The sequence below is a fragment of the Pongo abelii genome, chromosome 3 (genome assembly GCF_028885655.2).
Source record: "Pongo abelii isolate AG06213 chromosome 3, NHGRI_mPonAbe1-v2.0_pri, whole genome shotgun sequence".
Taxonomy (NCBI): domain Eukaryota; kingdom Metazoa; phylum Chordata; class Mammalia; order Primates; family Hominidae; genus Pongo; species Pongo abelii.
The window spans coordinates 145,993,166-146,009,401 of NC_071988.2; the positions used below are offsets into that span (position 1 = coordinate 145,993,166).

General features: G+C 39.7%; 1 pseudogene; it reads right to left on the reverse strand.

Moving 5' to 3' along the window:
• Window positions 1–300: 300 nt before the first annotated feature.
• LOC100454948 (very-long-chain enoyl-CoA reductase-like) lies at window positions 301–6,359 on the reverse strand (annotated as a pseudogene).
• Window positions 6,360–16,236: the final 9,877 nt, after the last annotated feature.

The window sequence follows — 16,236 nt, forward strand, 5'->3', positions numbered from 1 at the left end:
TGGCCTCCCAAAATGCTAGGATTACAGGCATGAGCCACCACGCCTGGGCAGCATGGTGAAACCCCTTCTCTACTAAAAATACAAAAAAATTAGCTGGGCGTGGTGGCAGGTGCCTGTAATCCCAGCTACTTGGGAGGCTGAGATGAAGTCTGCTCTTGTCCCCCAGGCTGGAGTGCTATCTCATCTCACTGCAACCTTGGCCTCCTAGGTTCAAGCAATTCTCCTGCCTCAGCCTCCCGAGTAGCTGGGACTACAGGCATGTGCCACCGCGCCCGGCTATATATATATATATATATATAATTTTTTTTTTTTTTACTACTGGGGCAGGCGGGTTTTATTCCGGGTGCTGGAGAGCTGTGGGCCCCACTCCTCCCCTAGAATGCCACTGGGGTGAGGGGCTGAGCCCCGGCAGGGGTGAGAGCTCAGAGCAGGAAGGGGATGATGGGCATGTGCAGGGGCGTGTAGTCCCGGAACTCCTTTAGGTAGCTGCGGTACTTGCCCTTGGCCCAGATGGTCATCTGGGTGAAGCCCAGTAGGGAGAACAGGGCCACTGGGAGACACTGTGTCATGATGGCAAAACCGATCCAGGACCCCACCTGGTAGGTGTAGTTGGGGCAAGACACCAGCAGGAAGAGGCATGTGAAAGGGTTCTTGGTGAGGTACGGGATCTCCCGGGTCTTGGACCCAGCGGGCCACAGGTCCTGCAGGGCCATGTGGATGGAGAAGTTGCCAAGCGCAGGCAGATCACAAAGATGGCGAGTGCCAGTTTCACCTGCTGAGCTCTGTAAGGAGGGGGTGTATAGAGAGGGTGGTTGATGTAATAGGCCATCCACCTGGTGAAGCCCCAGTAGTAGGTGCAGTTCTTTTTTTAATCAGGTTTTCTTTTTTTTAATTATTATTATTATACTTTAAGTTTTAGGGTACATATGCACAATGTGCAGGTTAGTTACATATGTATACATGTGCCATGCTCGTGTGCTCCACCCATTAACTCGTCATTTAGCATTAGGTATATCTCCTAATGCTATCCCTCCCCCCTCCCCCAACCCCACAACAGTCCCCAGAGTGTGATGTTCCCCTTCCTGTGTCCATGTGTTCTCATTGTTCAATTCCCACCTATGAGTGAGAACATGCGGTGTTTGGTATTTTGTCCTTGCAATAGTTTAGTGAGAATGATGATTTCCAATTTCATCCATGTCCCTACAAAGGACATGAACTCATCATTTTTTATGGCTGCATAGTATTCCATGGTGTATATGTGCCACATTTTCTTAATCCAGTCTATCATTGTTAGACCTCTGGGTTGGTTCCAAGTCTTTGCTATTGTGAATAGTACCACAATAAACATACGTGTGCACGTGTCTTTATAGCAGCATGATTTATAGTCCTTTGGGTATATATCCAGTAATGGGATGGCTGGGTCAAATGGTATTTCTAGTTCTAGGTCCCTGAGGAATCGCCCCAATGACTTCCACAATGGTTGAACTAGTTTACAGTCCCACCAACAGTGTCAAAGTGTTCCTATTTCTCCACATCCTCTCCAGCACCTGTTGTTTCCTGACTTTTTAATGATTGCCATTCTAACTGGTGTGAAATGGTATCTCATTGTGGTTTTGATTTGCATTTCTCTGATGGCCAGTGATGATGAGCATTTTTTCATATGTCTTTTGGCTGCACAAATGTCTTCTTTTGAGAAGTGTCTGTTCATATACTTTGCCCCTTTTCGATGGGGTTGTTTTTTTCTTGTAAATTTGTTTGAGTTCATTGTAGATTCTGGATATTAGCCCTTTGTCAGATGAGTAGGTTGTGAAAATTTTCTCCCATTTTGTAGATTGCCTGTTCACTCTGATGGTAGTTTCTTTTGCTGTGCAGAAGCTCTTTAGTTTAATTAGATCGCATTTGTCAATTTTGGCTTTTGTTGCCATTGCTTTTGGTGTTTTATACATGAAGTCCTTGCCCATGCCTATGTCCTGAATGGTAATGCCTAGGTTTTCTTCTAGGGTTTTTATGGTTTTAGGTCTAACGTTTAAGTCTTTAATCCATCTTGAATTAATTTTTGTATAAGGTGTGAGGAAGGGATCCAGTTTCAGCTTTCTACATATGGCTAGCCAGTTTTCCCAGCACCATTTATTAAATAGGGAATCCTTTCCCCATTGCTTGTTTTTCTCAGGTTTATCAAAGATCAGATAGTTGTAGATATGCGGCATTATTTCTGAGGGCTCTATTCTGTTCCATTGATCTGTATCTCTGTTTTGGTACCAGTACCATGCCGTTTTGGTTACTGTAGCCTTGTAGTATAGTTTGAAGTCAGGTAGCATGATGCCTCCAGCTTTGTTCTTCTGGCTTAGGATTGACTTGGCAATGTGGGCTCTTTTTTGGTTCCATATGAACTTTAAAGTAGTTTTTTCCAATTCTGTGAAGAAAGTCATTGGTAGCTTGATGGGGATGGCATTGAATCTATAAATTACCTTTGGCAGTATGGCCATTTTCACAATATTAATTCTTCCTACCCATGAGCATGGAATGCTCTTCTGTTTGTTTGTATCCTCTTCTATTTCACTGAGCAGTGGTTTGTAGTTCTCCTTGAAGAGGTCCTTCATGTCCCTTGTAAGTTGGATTCCTAAGTATTTTATTCTCTTTGAAGCAATTGTGAATGGGAGTTCACTCATGATTTGGCTCTCTGTTTATCTGTTATTGGTGTATAAGAATGCTTGTGATTTCTGTACATTGATTTTTTATCCTGAGACTTTGCTGAAGTTGCCTATCAGCTTAAGGAGATTTTGGGCTGACACAATGGGGTTTTCTAGATATACAATCACGTCATCTGCAAACGAAGACAATTTGACTTTCTCTTTTCCTAATTGAATACCCTTTATTTCTTTCTCCTGCCTAATTGCCCTGGCCAGAACTTCCAGCACTATGTTGAATAGGAGTGGTGAGAGAGGGCATCCCTGTCTTGTGCCAGTTTTCAAAGGGAATGCTTCCAGTTTTTGCCCATTCAGTATGATATTGGCTGTGGGTTTGTCATAGATAGCTCTTATTATGTTGAGATACGTCCCATCAATTCCTAATTTATTGAGAGTTTTTAGCATGAAGCCTTGTTGAATTTTGTCAAAGGCCTTTTCTGCATCTATTGAGATAATCACGTGGTTTTTGTCTTTGGTTCTGTTTATATGCTGGATTACATTTATTGATTTGCATATATTGAACCAGCCTTGCATCCCAGGGATGAAGCCCGCTTGATCATGGTGGATAAGCTTTTTGATGTGCTGCTGGATTCGGTTTGCCAGTATTTTATTGAGGATTTTTGCATCAATGTTCATCAAGGATATTGGTCTAAAATTCTCTTTTTTTGTTGTGTCTCTGCCAGGCTTTGGTATCAGGATGATGCTGGCCTCATAAAATGAGTTAGGGAGGATTCCCTCTTTTTCTATTGATTGGAATAGCTTCAGAAAGAATGGTACCAGTTCCTTTTTGTACCTCTGGTAGAATTCGGCTGTGAATCCATCTGGTCCTGGACTTTTTTTGGCTGGTAAGCTATTGATTATTGCCACAATTTCAGCTCCTGTTATTGGTCTATTCAGAGATTCAACTTCTTCCTGGTTTAGTCTTGGGAGAGTGTATGTGTCGAGGAATTTATCCATTTCTTCTAGATTTTCTAGTTTATTTGCGTAGAGGTGTTTGTAGTATTCTCTTATGGTAGTTTGTATTTCTGTGGGATCGGTGGTGATATCCCCTTTATCATTTTTTATTGCGTCTATTTGATTCTTCTCTCTTTTTTTCTTTATTAGTCTTGCTAGCGGTCTATCAATTTTGTTGATCCTTTTGAAAAACCAGCTCCTGGATTCATTAATTTTTTGAAGGGTTTTTTGTGTCTCTATTTCCTTCAATTCTGCTCTGATTTTAGTTATTTCTTGCCTTCTGCTAGCTTTTGAATGTGTTTGCTCTTGCTTTTCTAGTTCTTTTAATTGTGATGTTAGGGTGTCAATTTTGGATCTTTCCTGCTTTCTCTTGTGGGCATTTAGTGCTATAAATTTCCCTCTACACACTGCTTTGAATGTGTCCCAGAGATTCTGGTATGTTGTGTCTTTGTTCTCGTTGGTTTCAAAGAACATCTTCATTTCTGCCTTCATTTTGTTATGTACCCAGTAGTCATTTAGGAGCAGGTTGTTCAGTTTCCATGTAGTTGAGCGGTTTTGAGTGAGTTTCTTAATCCTGAGTTCTAGTTTGATTGCACTGTGGTCTGAGAGACAGTTTGTTATAATTTCTGTTCTTTTACATTTGCTGAGGAGAGCTTTACTTCCAACTATGTGGTCAATTTTGGAATAGATGTGGTGTGGTGCTGAAAAAAATGTATATTCTGTTGATTTGGGGTGGAGAGTTCTGTAGATGTCTATTAGGTCCGCTTGGTGCAGAGCTGAGTTCAATTCCTGGGTATCCTTGTTAACTTTCTGTCTCATTGATCTGTCTAATATTGACAGTGGGGTGTTAAAGTCTCCCATTATTATTGTGTGGGAGTCTAAGTCTCTTTGTAGGTCACTCAGGACTTGCTTTATGAATCTGGATTCTCCTGTGTTGGGTGCATATATATTTAGGATAGTTAGCTCTTCTTGTTGAATTAATCCCTTTACCATTATGTAATGGCCTTCTTTGTCTCTTTTGATCTTTGTTGGTTTAAAGTCTGTTTTATCAGAGACTAGGATTGCAACCCCTGCCTTTTTTTGTTTTCCATTTGCTTGGTAGATCTTTCTCCATCCTTTTATTTTGAGCCTATGTGTGTCTCTGCATGTGAGATGGGTTTCCTGAATACAGCACACTGATGGGTTTTGACTCTTGATCCAATTTGCCAGTCTGTGTCTTTTAATTGGGGCATTTAGTCCATTTACATTTAAAGTTAATATTGTTATGTGTGAATTTGATCCTGTCATTATGATGTTAGCTGGTTATTTTGCTCGTTAGTTGATGCAGTTTCTTCCTAGTCTCAATGGTCTTTACATTTTGGCATGATTTTGCAGTGGCTGGTACTGGTTGTGCCTTTCCATGTTTAGAGCCTCCTTCAAGAGCTCTTTTAGGGCAGGCCTGGTGGCGACAAAATTTCTCAGCGTTTGCCTGTCTGTAAAGTATTTTATTTCTCCTTCACTTATGAAGCTTAGTTTGGCTGGATATGAAATTCTGGGTTGAAAATTATTTTCTTTAAGAATGTTGGATATTGGTCCCCACTCTCTTCTCGCCTGTGGAGTTTCTGCCGAGAGATCTGCTGTTAGTCTGATGGGCTTCCCTTTGTGGGTAACCCCACCTTTCTCTCTGGCTGCCCTTAACATTTTTTCCTTCATTTCCACTTTGGTGAATCTGACAATTATGTGTCTTGGAGTTGCTCTTCTCGAGGAGTATCTTTGTGGCATTCTCTGTGTTTCCTGAATCTGAATGTTGGCCTGCCTTGCTAGATTGGGGAAGTTCTCCTGGATAATATCCTGCAGAGTGTTTTCCAACTTGGTTCCATTCTCCCCGACACTTTCAGGTACACCAATCAGATGCAGATTTGGTCTTTTGACATAGTCCCATATTTCTTGGAGGCTTTGTTCATTTCTTTTTATTCTTTTTTCTCTAAACTTCCCTTCTCACTTGGTTTCATTCATTTCATCTTGCATCACTGATACCCTTTCTTCCATTTGATCGCATCAGCTCCTGAGGCTTCTGCATTCTTCACGTAGTTCTCGAGCCTTGGCTTTCAGCTCCATCAGCTCCTTTAAGCACTTCTCTGCATTGATTATTCTAGTTATACATTCATCTAAATTTTTTTCAAAGTTTTCAACTTCTTTGCCTTTGGTTTGAATTTCCTCCTGTAGCTCGGAGTAGTTTGATCATCTGAAGCCTTTTTGAAGATGTTGCGCAAAGGCACGGTACCATGGGAGAAGCGGGGCATGAAGAGCGTCTCCAGCAGGTGCTTGACATTGTGGAATGAGTGACAGATGCAGGCGATGTGCACCACCGAATCCCGACTGGATGTGAAGTCATATTTGTGGCCATAGATGAAGGGCACTCATAGAAGAGCAAGTAGATGAAAAGACGCCCCCCGTACTCTGTTAGGAAGACCGTCACCCAGCTGATCTTGGCCCCCAGGCCCTGGAAGTAGAGTGTGGCCGTGGCGCCCCGGGCAGCTTTTGCAGAACATCCTCATCCTTCAGGGACTTGCCCTTGGGGTCCAGGTGGAGGCACTGCTGGGCAGGGTACCACTACAGAGGGGTCTTGGTGAAGAGGTTCTTGATCTCCACATTGGTGGTGTGGGGCTCCCCCTTGTCCAGGAAACACAGCTTCTCCCTTGTCTTTGCGTCCAGAATCTCCACCTCTTAGTGCTTCATGGCTGTCTCCCACCGCGGCTACTGCTCCATGGCTGCTGCTGCCTAATTGCACAGCACAGCACAGGGCCCCACCGTTCGGGGTCCCTGAACACTTCCCGCAACACTATACACCAAGTGGCATTATATGATCTTCTTTACAGAGGTCCCAAAACAATATTGCCTTATATATTTGGCCTTTTGATAGTTTACTTGCACTTTCTTAAATTTTTTTTTTTGCCGTCTCAGGATTAACTTTATATTCAGAAAAATGCTGAAAATTTCTCATTATTCTAGCCAAACATTTAAACACTTTATTATTTAATTGACCATTTACTCCTTAACCTCAGTTGTAGATAACGCCTTTGAGAACACTTAAATTTGGGGGACTTACTTAACACTAGAATTCACTGAACTTAAAAAAAAAAATTACTGTCCCTTCATACAAATCTTAGTGTTATTCATGGACACAGGAAAGGGAACATCACACACCTGGGACTGTTGTGGGGTGGGGGAAGGGGGGAGGGATAGCATTAGGAGATATACCTAATGCTAAATGACGAGTTATTGGGTGCAGCACACCAACATGGCACATGTATACATATGTAACAAACCTGCACGTTGTGCACATGTACCCTAAAACTTAAAGTATAATAATAATAAAATTTAAAAAAAATCTCAGTGTTATTAACACTCACTCAGATATCATACAGCTACAGTAAATGTGGTACTGGAATCAACTCACATCATTATTTATTGCATAACAAAAGAATACCCATCAGTATATATCTTAACTCTCACCCACATTAGTACTCTGAATTTTACTCTAAACAAATCTGTAGCTTTATTAGTTTGTTAAATTTAACAGAGGTAAATTTACAATGATTTTAGCCTTTCACTTACGCAGGCTACTCCATTAAGGGTACCCTAGCAATGTTTACAAGATCATTATAATTTTTGCAAAATTTCCAATCATAAGACATTTTAACCACAATTGTTCTGCTATCACTTTCCATACTGACTTCCCTCAGTGCCATGGGGTTTGGAATGGCCACACACACATTTGGAATCTGGCTAAAGAGAAGTTAAGTTGGGGATGCTTTTAGTTTGGGTTCAGTGGAATACATTTATGTGGCACATTACCACTTCAATGCACAGGTAAGTAACTGCCACCTGTTGGAATGCAGAAACAGCTCCAAGTACCCTCCTAATGCTCCTGGACTCAAAGGGAGGTCCTTTGATTGTCATCAATCATGTTCATTCAAAGAGCATATACGATTAGTCACTGCACAAGAAACCTGGAAATGCACCTGAAATTGCAAGTTCTTCTATGAAAGACATTTGATAGAGATTTTTCCATGTACTTGACAGCAATCCTACATAACATTATTGATATGATTTATGGAGCTAAAAGAAACTTCTCCAAATGACTGAACAAAAATTCTCATTCAACTATGATAAAGCAAAGACAAAAGTTTCTTTCTATTCTGTTTACAGAAAATATTACATTACTGTAATGTTAAATTACTCAGAAAAAGTTAGAGACAGACAATACATTAATACAACTATTATGCTTTTTCTGGATTTTCAATGCCAATTGTATTTGTGACCTTGGGAAATTTTGAAATTTATTGTGATGCTTTTCTTATTTTCAGTAAATATTTGCATATAGCTAATATTGTATTTGTAATTTTCTTTTACTTTGCTTTAAGATCTCTACTTGTGTAAGCCTCTATACTACCTATGAAACCTGAATTCAACCCCGCATGATAGAAAACAAAAATAATTTGACTTATTTTCCTAAGAAGACTATTTAAAAAAAATAAAGTAGGCTACATATTCATTTCAAATTAAATGTATTTTCCCAAAATAAAAGTTTGTTAAATTTTTCCTCTTTATTTTAATTAGTGGCTACGAAGATGAACATTTAAATAGTTGCTGCTCACATGGCAATTCTGTAAGGTTTCTTCATAGTCTGGAAACCTAAATCAAAGCAAATAGTTTAGAAATTTGTGGGGATTTAGTATGGCCTCTATTAAATAAAAATAATGAATTTGTCTACTTTTCCTTCTCTCTGGTCTGTCATGCATCTTGCTGAGTGAGAAAAAAAGAGAAAAATATCCATCCCCCAAAATATACAAAATATATGTCATATATTTTACTGTAGCACAGCCTTCCAATTTGTCTGTGATGTAACTGTTTCAACATTAATATGGGACCATTGATATGTGCCTTACAGGGATGTTCAGAGGGTCAGTAACCTAACACCAATATAAAGGAGTTGGGAAAAAAGTGAGGTAGTATTATACATGATGTGTCCTGAGCAAATTGGATTATTCCAGAATGGCTATAGGCTTAGTTTAATGAATAATCCTTTAAAAGCAAAGAGATAAACCCTGGAGATTAAATTACAGCTTGATGAAATACTTGAAATGACCAACTTTGGAATTCAGACTTTGTCACACTTCAGAGACATGGAATAGCTACAGCTATCATTTCTTACACTTGTCCCAAATAACGTCTTGTTTTTCGGTCCTCTCTCCATAATTTGGAGCTTATTAGACTCAGCAACTTTTTACAAAAATTTTGCAGGCATAAAACTGGTGGTTGCCACTGGAAAAAAGTGGGCACTGAGTATATTTTCATGCACCACTGATCACAGCCTCAAAGTTTAGTCATTTCTATTCCTTTCCTACCCACCCAATACCTTTGTTAAAATAACAAAACAGCAGTTAGCAGTTAACATTTTAAACATTTACTCATATTACTTATATAAGTGCTAATATTGAAAACGCTTTTAAAGAAGTAAAAGTTTTATCAAGTTTCATTCTTATCAACAAGTGCAAATTTAAATCTAACTCATTTAGGGTGTCTTCCTAAATTTAAAATCATTCATAGCACACTATGGACTCACGGCACTAGTACTTTGGTGCTTTATCACAGCTGTGACACCATCAGGCCTCACTGAAAGCACTCTCTGAATGGGAGAAGTTTTTAAGTACAACTCACAGCTGATCAGAAACCATACCTTAAGTTGCTTTCTTAGGACTTCTGATTACCTTCAGATTTCTCTTAGCTCACTCTGCTTGGATTTTTAAAATTTTACAGCTTTCTGCTCCATGTGGCTTCAGGTAGGAGAGAGATATCCACTTGGGTGCACAAATCTTTTCCAGAGGCAACACTGCTTCCCCAGATTTGCCCAAACCTCTCCGAAGGTCTCTTTCTGGTAAAGCCTTTGTTTTCTCTTACTTCTTCACTGTTCCAGGAAAGTCCTGTCCTTTACAATGACCACCTGGTATGAAAGCTAAACTATACCCAAATAACTTTTTTTTATAAGCTCTTCAAGCTTCACTGTTTTATTTCTTTTTTTTTTTTTTTCTGGAAATCCCTGGTACCAACTTAATTCTTAAGGGGATTTGAAACTTTTTAAATAGCCTATATTTTCAAAACAACATGAACACTCAAGTTCTCCTCTCTTAACTAAAGAATCCATGGTCTAAATCAGAACTCAAATACAAAGGTTCCCTTGATGACCAGAAAAATCATATTGCTGGAAATTGGTTAAATTTTACTGACAATGTAACCTAGTTTCAGCTAAATAAAATGAATATTCTTAATGAACATTTTGTTATGAAAATAGCTCCCCTCTTGCCTTTGCTAATAAGTGTGTATTGTTTTGAAAGCTCGTGGTAAGAGAAACACAGCTACATATATGGATATAATGTTCTTTGATCCAAATTTCTCTTCTGATATTTCCCTTACCTCCCATTTGCAATTATGTGAAGCTTTACGAAGCATCTGTGACACTGTTGCTTTATTTCTCCAAGTAAATGAGGTCATTTGCTCTAGCTCTGCTCCAGTAGCTTGAAAAGTGCCCATTAAACACCCAGGTATCTTTCTAATTGAAGCAAAAATAAAACTCATAAACACCCATTGGAAAATTCCTCTGATATTTGACACTGTGGGCAAATCAGAACTGAGGGCTTCTGCTTGAGCTTCCTTAAACTATAAAAGCAATTTTTAGACTGTGAGCCAGGCGCTTAACCAGTATAGCTCTTCCAAAGAATTCCAGAAGTAACTGTTAGCTTCTTGAATTGGGGAAAAAAAAAAATCTAATTTATAAGACAAGTCATAAGCTCTAACTAAAACCTTACCTTAGGAAATTATCCCTGGAAGCTACTGCATAATATTTTGTTATACAAAACCCCAGTTTCAAACGAAAAATCTTCCTTAATTAGAAGAAACCTTAGTGTAGATATTGAAAATGAACTCTCCTGAAACTCCTAAGGGAGAAACATCTCAACTCATATTCTTTTATTGATTCAAGTAGCCATGACCTCCAGCATAATTGTGGTCATGCTCCGAGTAACAGAGCCGATTGTTTTTGAATCACCTCTTCACTTAAGGTAATCATGAATGATGCCAGACATGTGTTTCTCCTCATGATGTTAACAAGATTTCCAGATTAAAAAAAATGTGAAAGGAAGAGGCATGAGACATGCCTGTTTTGGAGTTGTCCCCCCAGGTAGGCCCACATTTTATTGCTTTGGCAGGACCAGTCAGAGCCAGGATTGACATGTAATGAGGCTCCTATTCAGGTACCATCTCAAAAGCCTATTCTAATCTCACAGTCCTGAGTTGCTCCTCATGCCAGTTCATCTGTTATACTGACACAAAGTTATCATCTGAAAATGTTAACTTGGCTGAAAAATCTTCAAATGTTCCCCAGTTTTTCTAGAAAAAAGTTCAAAGTCCTCAACCTGATGTTCAAATTCTGATGCGGTTTGGCTCTTTGGCTCTTTCCTGACTGGAGTCTATTTTTTTGTTTGTTTGTTTTTTTTGAGACGGAGTTTCACTCTTTTGCCCAGGCTAGAGTATAGCGATGGGATCTAGGTTCGCTGCAACCTCTGTCCCCCGGGTTCACGTGATTCTCCTGCCTCAGCCTCCTGAGTAGCTGGGATTATAGGCACCCGGCACTACGCCCAGCTAAATTTTGTATTTTTAGTAGAGACGGGGTTTCGCCATCTTGGCCAGGCTGGTCTCAAACTCCTGACCTCAGGTGGTCCACCTGCCTCAGCCTCCCAAAGTGCTGGGATTACAAGCATGAGCCACTGTGCCCGGCCTGTCTTCTAATGTATTGCCCTCCCCTGGTACCCTCGTACCCTTTCCTGTCTAAGCATTCCCTGTGCCCACCAACCTCAGCTCCTTACCTGAACTGCTCTTACTGTCTGCAAGGCCCTTTACTCCATAGACAACCATCAGGTATCAGTTCTAACACATTCTCCAAAGACACTTTCTTAAATTTCTCTACACACAAAAATATCATTTTCTCTCCATGTCATATAGTATTTATTATGCTATGAATTTATAAAAGATATTGTGGGATACCTTATAGTGGTTTTTAAAATGTGTTCATCTTCCCCACCGCATCATAATCCAGAATAAGATTATTTTATATCTTAAACACATTTATAGTATCTTTTACAACTTCCTTCCAGTACCTCTCCACCAAAGGACTAGCCAAGAGCTTTGCATATTGTTGTATTAAAAATATTTGCTACTTAGTTAAATAATCATTGCTTAGCTGCTTCTGATGATAGTTTTCTATGTATAAATTTTAAAGATAGTTTAGAGTATTACTTGAATACACAAGAGATACTTTGATTCATAAAAAAGCAAGTCTGTGAAAAATATGCTTGAAAAACTTTCTACTCCCAACTGATTCCCTGCAAAGCACAGTTTTTCCAAAACTGTAGAAGACTACTGCTTGGAATACATTGTGCTGATTTACTTAAATGCCATTTCTCTTCAGTGTCTGGTTTTTTTAAAAAATACCATTTAAAATAATGATGCGAAAATGTGTACAAACTATACCAAAATATAAAAGGGAGTAAAGTGAAAATTGACTCTACCACCTCCACATTTATCCCTCATTCCTCCTTCCTAGAGGCAACGTTACCAGTTTCCTATGTATTCTTACATTGATTTCTCTTTCTTTTAAAAATTGATCATGGTTTTCTGTTTTAAAATTAGATGTTCACTAGATGTGAAAGATATACTGCTTTCCCTTAGTTCATGTGACTATCAGTAAACCCCTAAAAGCTTCAAATATGATCTGAAAAACAAGGGAGTTCTCAGAGTGATGCTCTACATCTTTGTCTTCATTGTCTATGTTCACACATATACAATTAGAGGATCTTTACCCTCTTACAGAATAACTGTAGCAGACAAAAGTAACAAAAATGAAATTATCTTTTGAAAGGCTACAATGTAGCCAGTGTATCACTATATGAGGCAATCTCTATGTATTATGCTAATACCCACAAAAAAGAGAGGTTATTGCCTCTCATCCACAGACATAGATGTAGATTGAGGTTTAAGATTACAGGACTGGCCAGTAAGTGGAATGCAGTTTACCACAGGTTTATCAGACTCCAATTTCAAGTAGCATTTTGAATTGTGGGATTATATGACTCCTTTCTTTGCTCTTCTCTCTTCTTTCTTTCTTTTTCTTCTCTTTCTTTTCTTCCTTTCTTTCTTCCCTTTCTTTCTCTTTCTTTTTCTCTTTTCTTTCTCTTTCTCTTCCTTCCTTCCCTCCTTCCTTCTTTCTTTCCTTCTTTCTCCTCTCCCTTCCCTTCCTCCTTCCCTTCCCCTTCCTTCCTTCCTTCCTTCCTTCCTTCCTTCCTTCCTTCCTTCCTTTCTTTCTTCCTTTATTTCTTTCTTTCTTTCTCTTTCTTTCTTCCTTTCTTTCTTTCTTTCTTCTTTTTTTCTTTATTTCTTTCTTTCTTCCACACCAAGTTATGCTACTTCTGTATACTTTCAGTTTTATGGTGTGTTTTTTAAAAATAAATTTTATATAATTCTAGAGGTATTGATAAATAGTTTAGGAAAAAATGTTTTGGATGAAATTATCCTCAATCTCTCTCTCTCCAATTTCAAAATCTCTGGAGATGAATAAGAGAGTCTCTTGAAAATTCAGATACAGTAAATCTGTCCTAAGAGTTTCAGGGTTGTAGGCTTGCTACAATAGTAGTATAGTAGCCAATTCCTTAAGAATAACAAAACATTGATTAAGTCAATAATAACACTCAGAAAATAAATTTCCTGATGCAGTGCAGTTGAGCTTTTTACCTCCCTGAGGAATGGTACCAGGATCCTTTATGAGTTCTGTGATGACTAATTCTGAGCATCAACTTGATTGGATTGAAGAATGCAAAATATTGATCCTGGGTGTGTCTGTGAGGGTGTTGCCAAAGAAGATTAACATGTGAGTCGGTGGGCTGGGAAAGGCAGACCCACCCTTAATCTGAGTGGGCACCATCTAATTAGCTGCCAGCGTGGCTAGAATATAAAGCAGACAGAAAAAATGTGAAAAAAGTAGACTGGTTTAGCCTCCTAGCCTGTATCTTTCTCCCATGCTGGACCTTTCCAGCCCTTGAATATCAGACTCTAAGCTCTTCAGTTTTGAGACTGAGACTGGCTTTCCTTGCTCCTCAGCTTGTAGATAGCTTACTGTGCGACCTTGTGATCATGTGAGTTAATACTTAATAAACTCCCCTTTATATCTATCCTATTAGTTCTGTTCCTCTAGAGGACCCTGACTAATACAGATTTTGGTACCAGGAATGGTTCTAGAGGAACAGAATATTAAGGATGGGTTTTTTTTTTTTTTCATTGGTTTTGGGGTTTCTGGAGTTGGCTGTTTAATATAATTAGACCCCAAAATGATAAGGACTCTACTTTTTACAGCATGGAAAACACTGATAGTCCTTGGCATGAACTGTTTAGAGAGTTACGCAAAATAAGTACATTTAGCAATGTTGATTCTCCACTCGTGAGAGGCAAGGAGTTCAGTGAGTCTATACACAATATTTTTGACCATATGTGGAGAACCAAGGAACATAATGAAGCTGGTTGATTGCTCCTAAGTTCAGTGGACAAAGTGATGAAAGAAAATGATGAACTCAAGGATTCTACTTCCTGGCTTCAGAAGCTGATACTAAGCCTCAAATCTGCCAAGATTGCCCTTAGTGAGAGTCTTATCTCCTGTAGAGAAAGAGCTGAAATTGTTGAAAAAGAGACACAAGCTCTTATCATGGGAGTGGCTGACCTACAATGAAAGGTGCATGCATAGCCTCTCCAGGTGTTTGCTGTTAAGGTGAGGGTATTGATTGGAAAAGAAAGGGACCCTGCAACTTGAAATGGGGACATGTGGGAAGACCCTGATGAAGCTGGGGACACTGAGCGTATAAACTCCAATGAACTTTTTTGCCAGAAGGAGCAGCTTCCCCATCCCCAGTAGTGGCAACATCCCCTCCCCCACCCATGCTGCCATCAGCCTTTCCACCTTTGTGTAAGGAGAAAAACCCTGGGCTGCCTGAGGCAACAGTGATGGCCTCCCCTGAGGCAATTGCCAGGCAAGATAATGTTGATTCTCCTCAGAAGCCACCCCCAATATCCCTGTTTGCTTCTAGACTTATAACTAGATTGAAGTCCCAGCAGGCCCCTAAAGGTGAGGTTGAGAGTATGACCCATGAGGAGGTGCAAAGAACTGCTAAAGTTTTCTAATTTATATAAACAAAAATCTGGAGAACAGGCATGGGAATGGATATTAAGGGTATAGGATAATGGTGGAAGGAACATAGAGTTGGATCAGGCTGAATTTATTGATTTGGGCCCAATAAATATGGACTCTATTTCATGTTGCAGCTCAGGAAGTTAAGAAAAGGTTCTAAGAGTTTATTTTCTTGGTTAGCTGAAATATGGATTAAAAGACAGCCCACTGTGAGTAAGCTGGAAATGCCTGATCTCCCTTTGTTTTAATATAGAGGAAGGAATCCAAAGACTTTGGGAGACTGGGAAGGTAGAGTGGATTAGTCATTTTAGACCTACTCATCCCAGGTGGGAGGGTCCAGAAGATATACCCTTAACCAATGCCTTATGAAATAAATTTGTGAGGGCAGCACCTGCATCTTTGAAGGGTACTGTAATTGAACTTCTCTGTATGTCAGATCTAACAGTGGGAACCACAGTCACTCAACTACAAAATTTAAATACAATGGGAATAATTGGATCCCGAGGTGGCAGGGGCCAAGTGGTGGCAAACAACCATCAAAGGCAAGGTGAGCATAGCTACTTTAATGGACAGCAGAGACAAAGCAGCATCAGAATAGTCTGAAAGGGAGGCAGGGTCCCCTTAAGGAAGGACCCCACTACACTACTGAAAAATTATGCTGTTAATATTTCTCCCATCCTTCCCCCAGGACACCTTCAGCCTTTTACCAGGGTAACTGTACACTGGGGAAAGGGAAATGATCAGCCATTTTAGGGATTACTGGACACTGGCCCTGAGCTGATGTTGATTCCAGGGGACCCAAAACATCACTGTGGTCCTCCAGTTAAAATAGGGACTTATGGAGGTCTGGTACTTAATAGAGTTTTAGCTCAGATCTGACTTACAGTGGGTCCAGTGGGTCCCTGGATTCATCCTGTGGTTATTTTTCCAGTGCCAGAATGCATAATTGGCATAGTCATACTTAGCAGCTGGCAGAACCCCCACAATGGCTTCCTGACTGGTGGGATGAGGACTAGTATAGTGGAAAATGCCAAATGGAAGCCATTAGAGCTGTATCGACTTAGATAAATAGTTAAGTCAAAAACAATATTATATCCCTGGAGGGATTGTGGAGATTAGTGCCATCATCAAGGACTTGAAAGATGAAGAGGTGGTAATTCCCACCACATCCCCATTTGATTATCCCATTTGGCCTGTGCAGAAGACAAATGGATCTTGGAGGATGACCATGGATTATTGTAAGCTTTATCAAGTTGTGACTCCAATTGCAGCTGCTGTACCAGATGTCGTTTCATTTCTTAAGCAAATTAACACATCTCCTGGTGC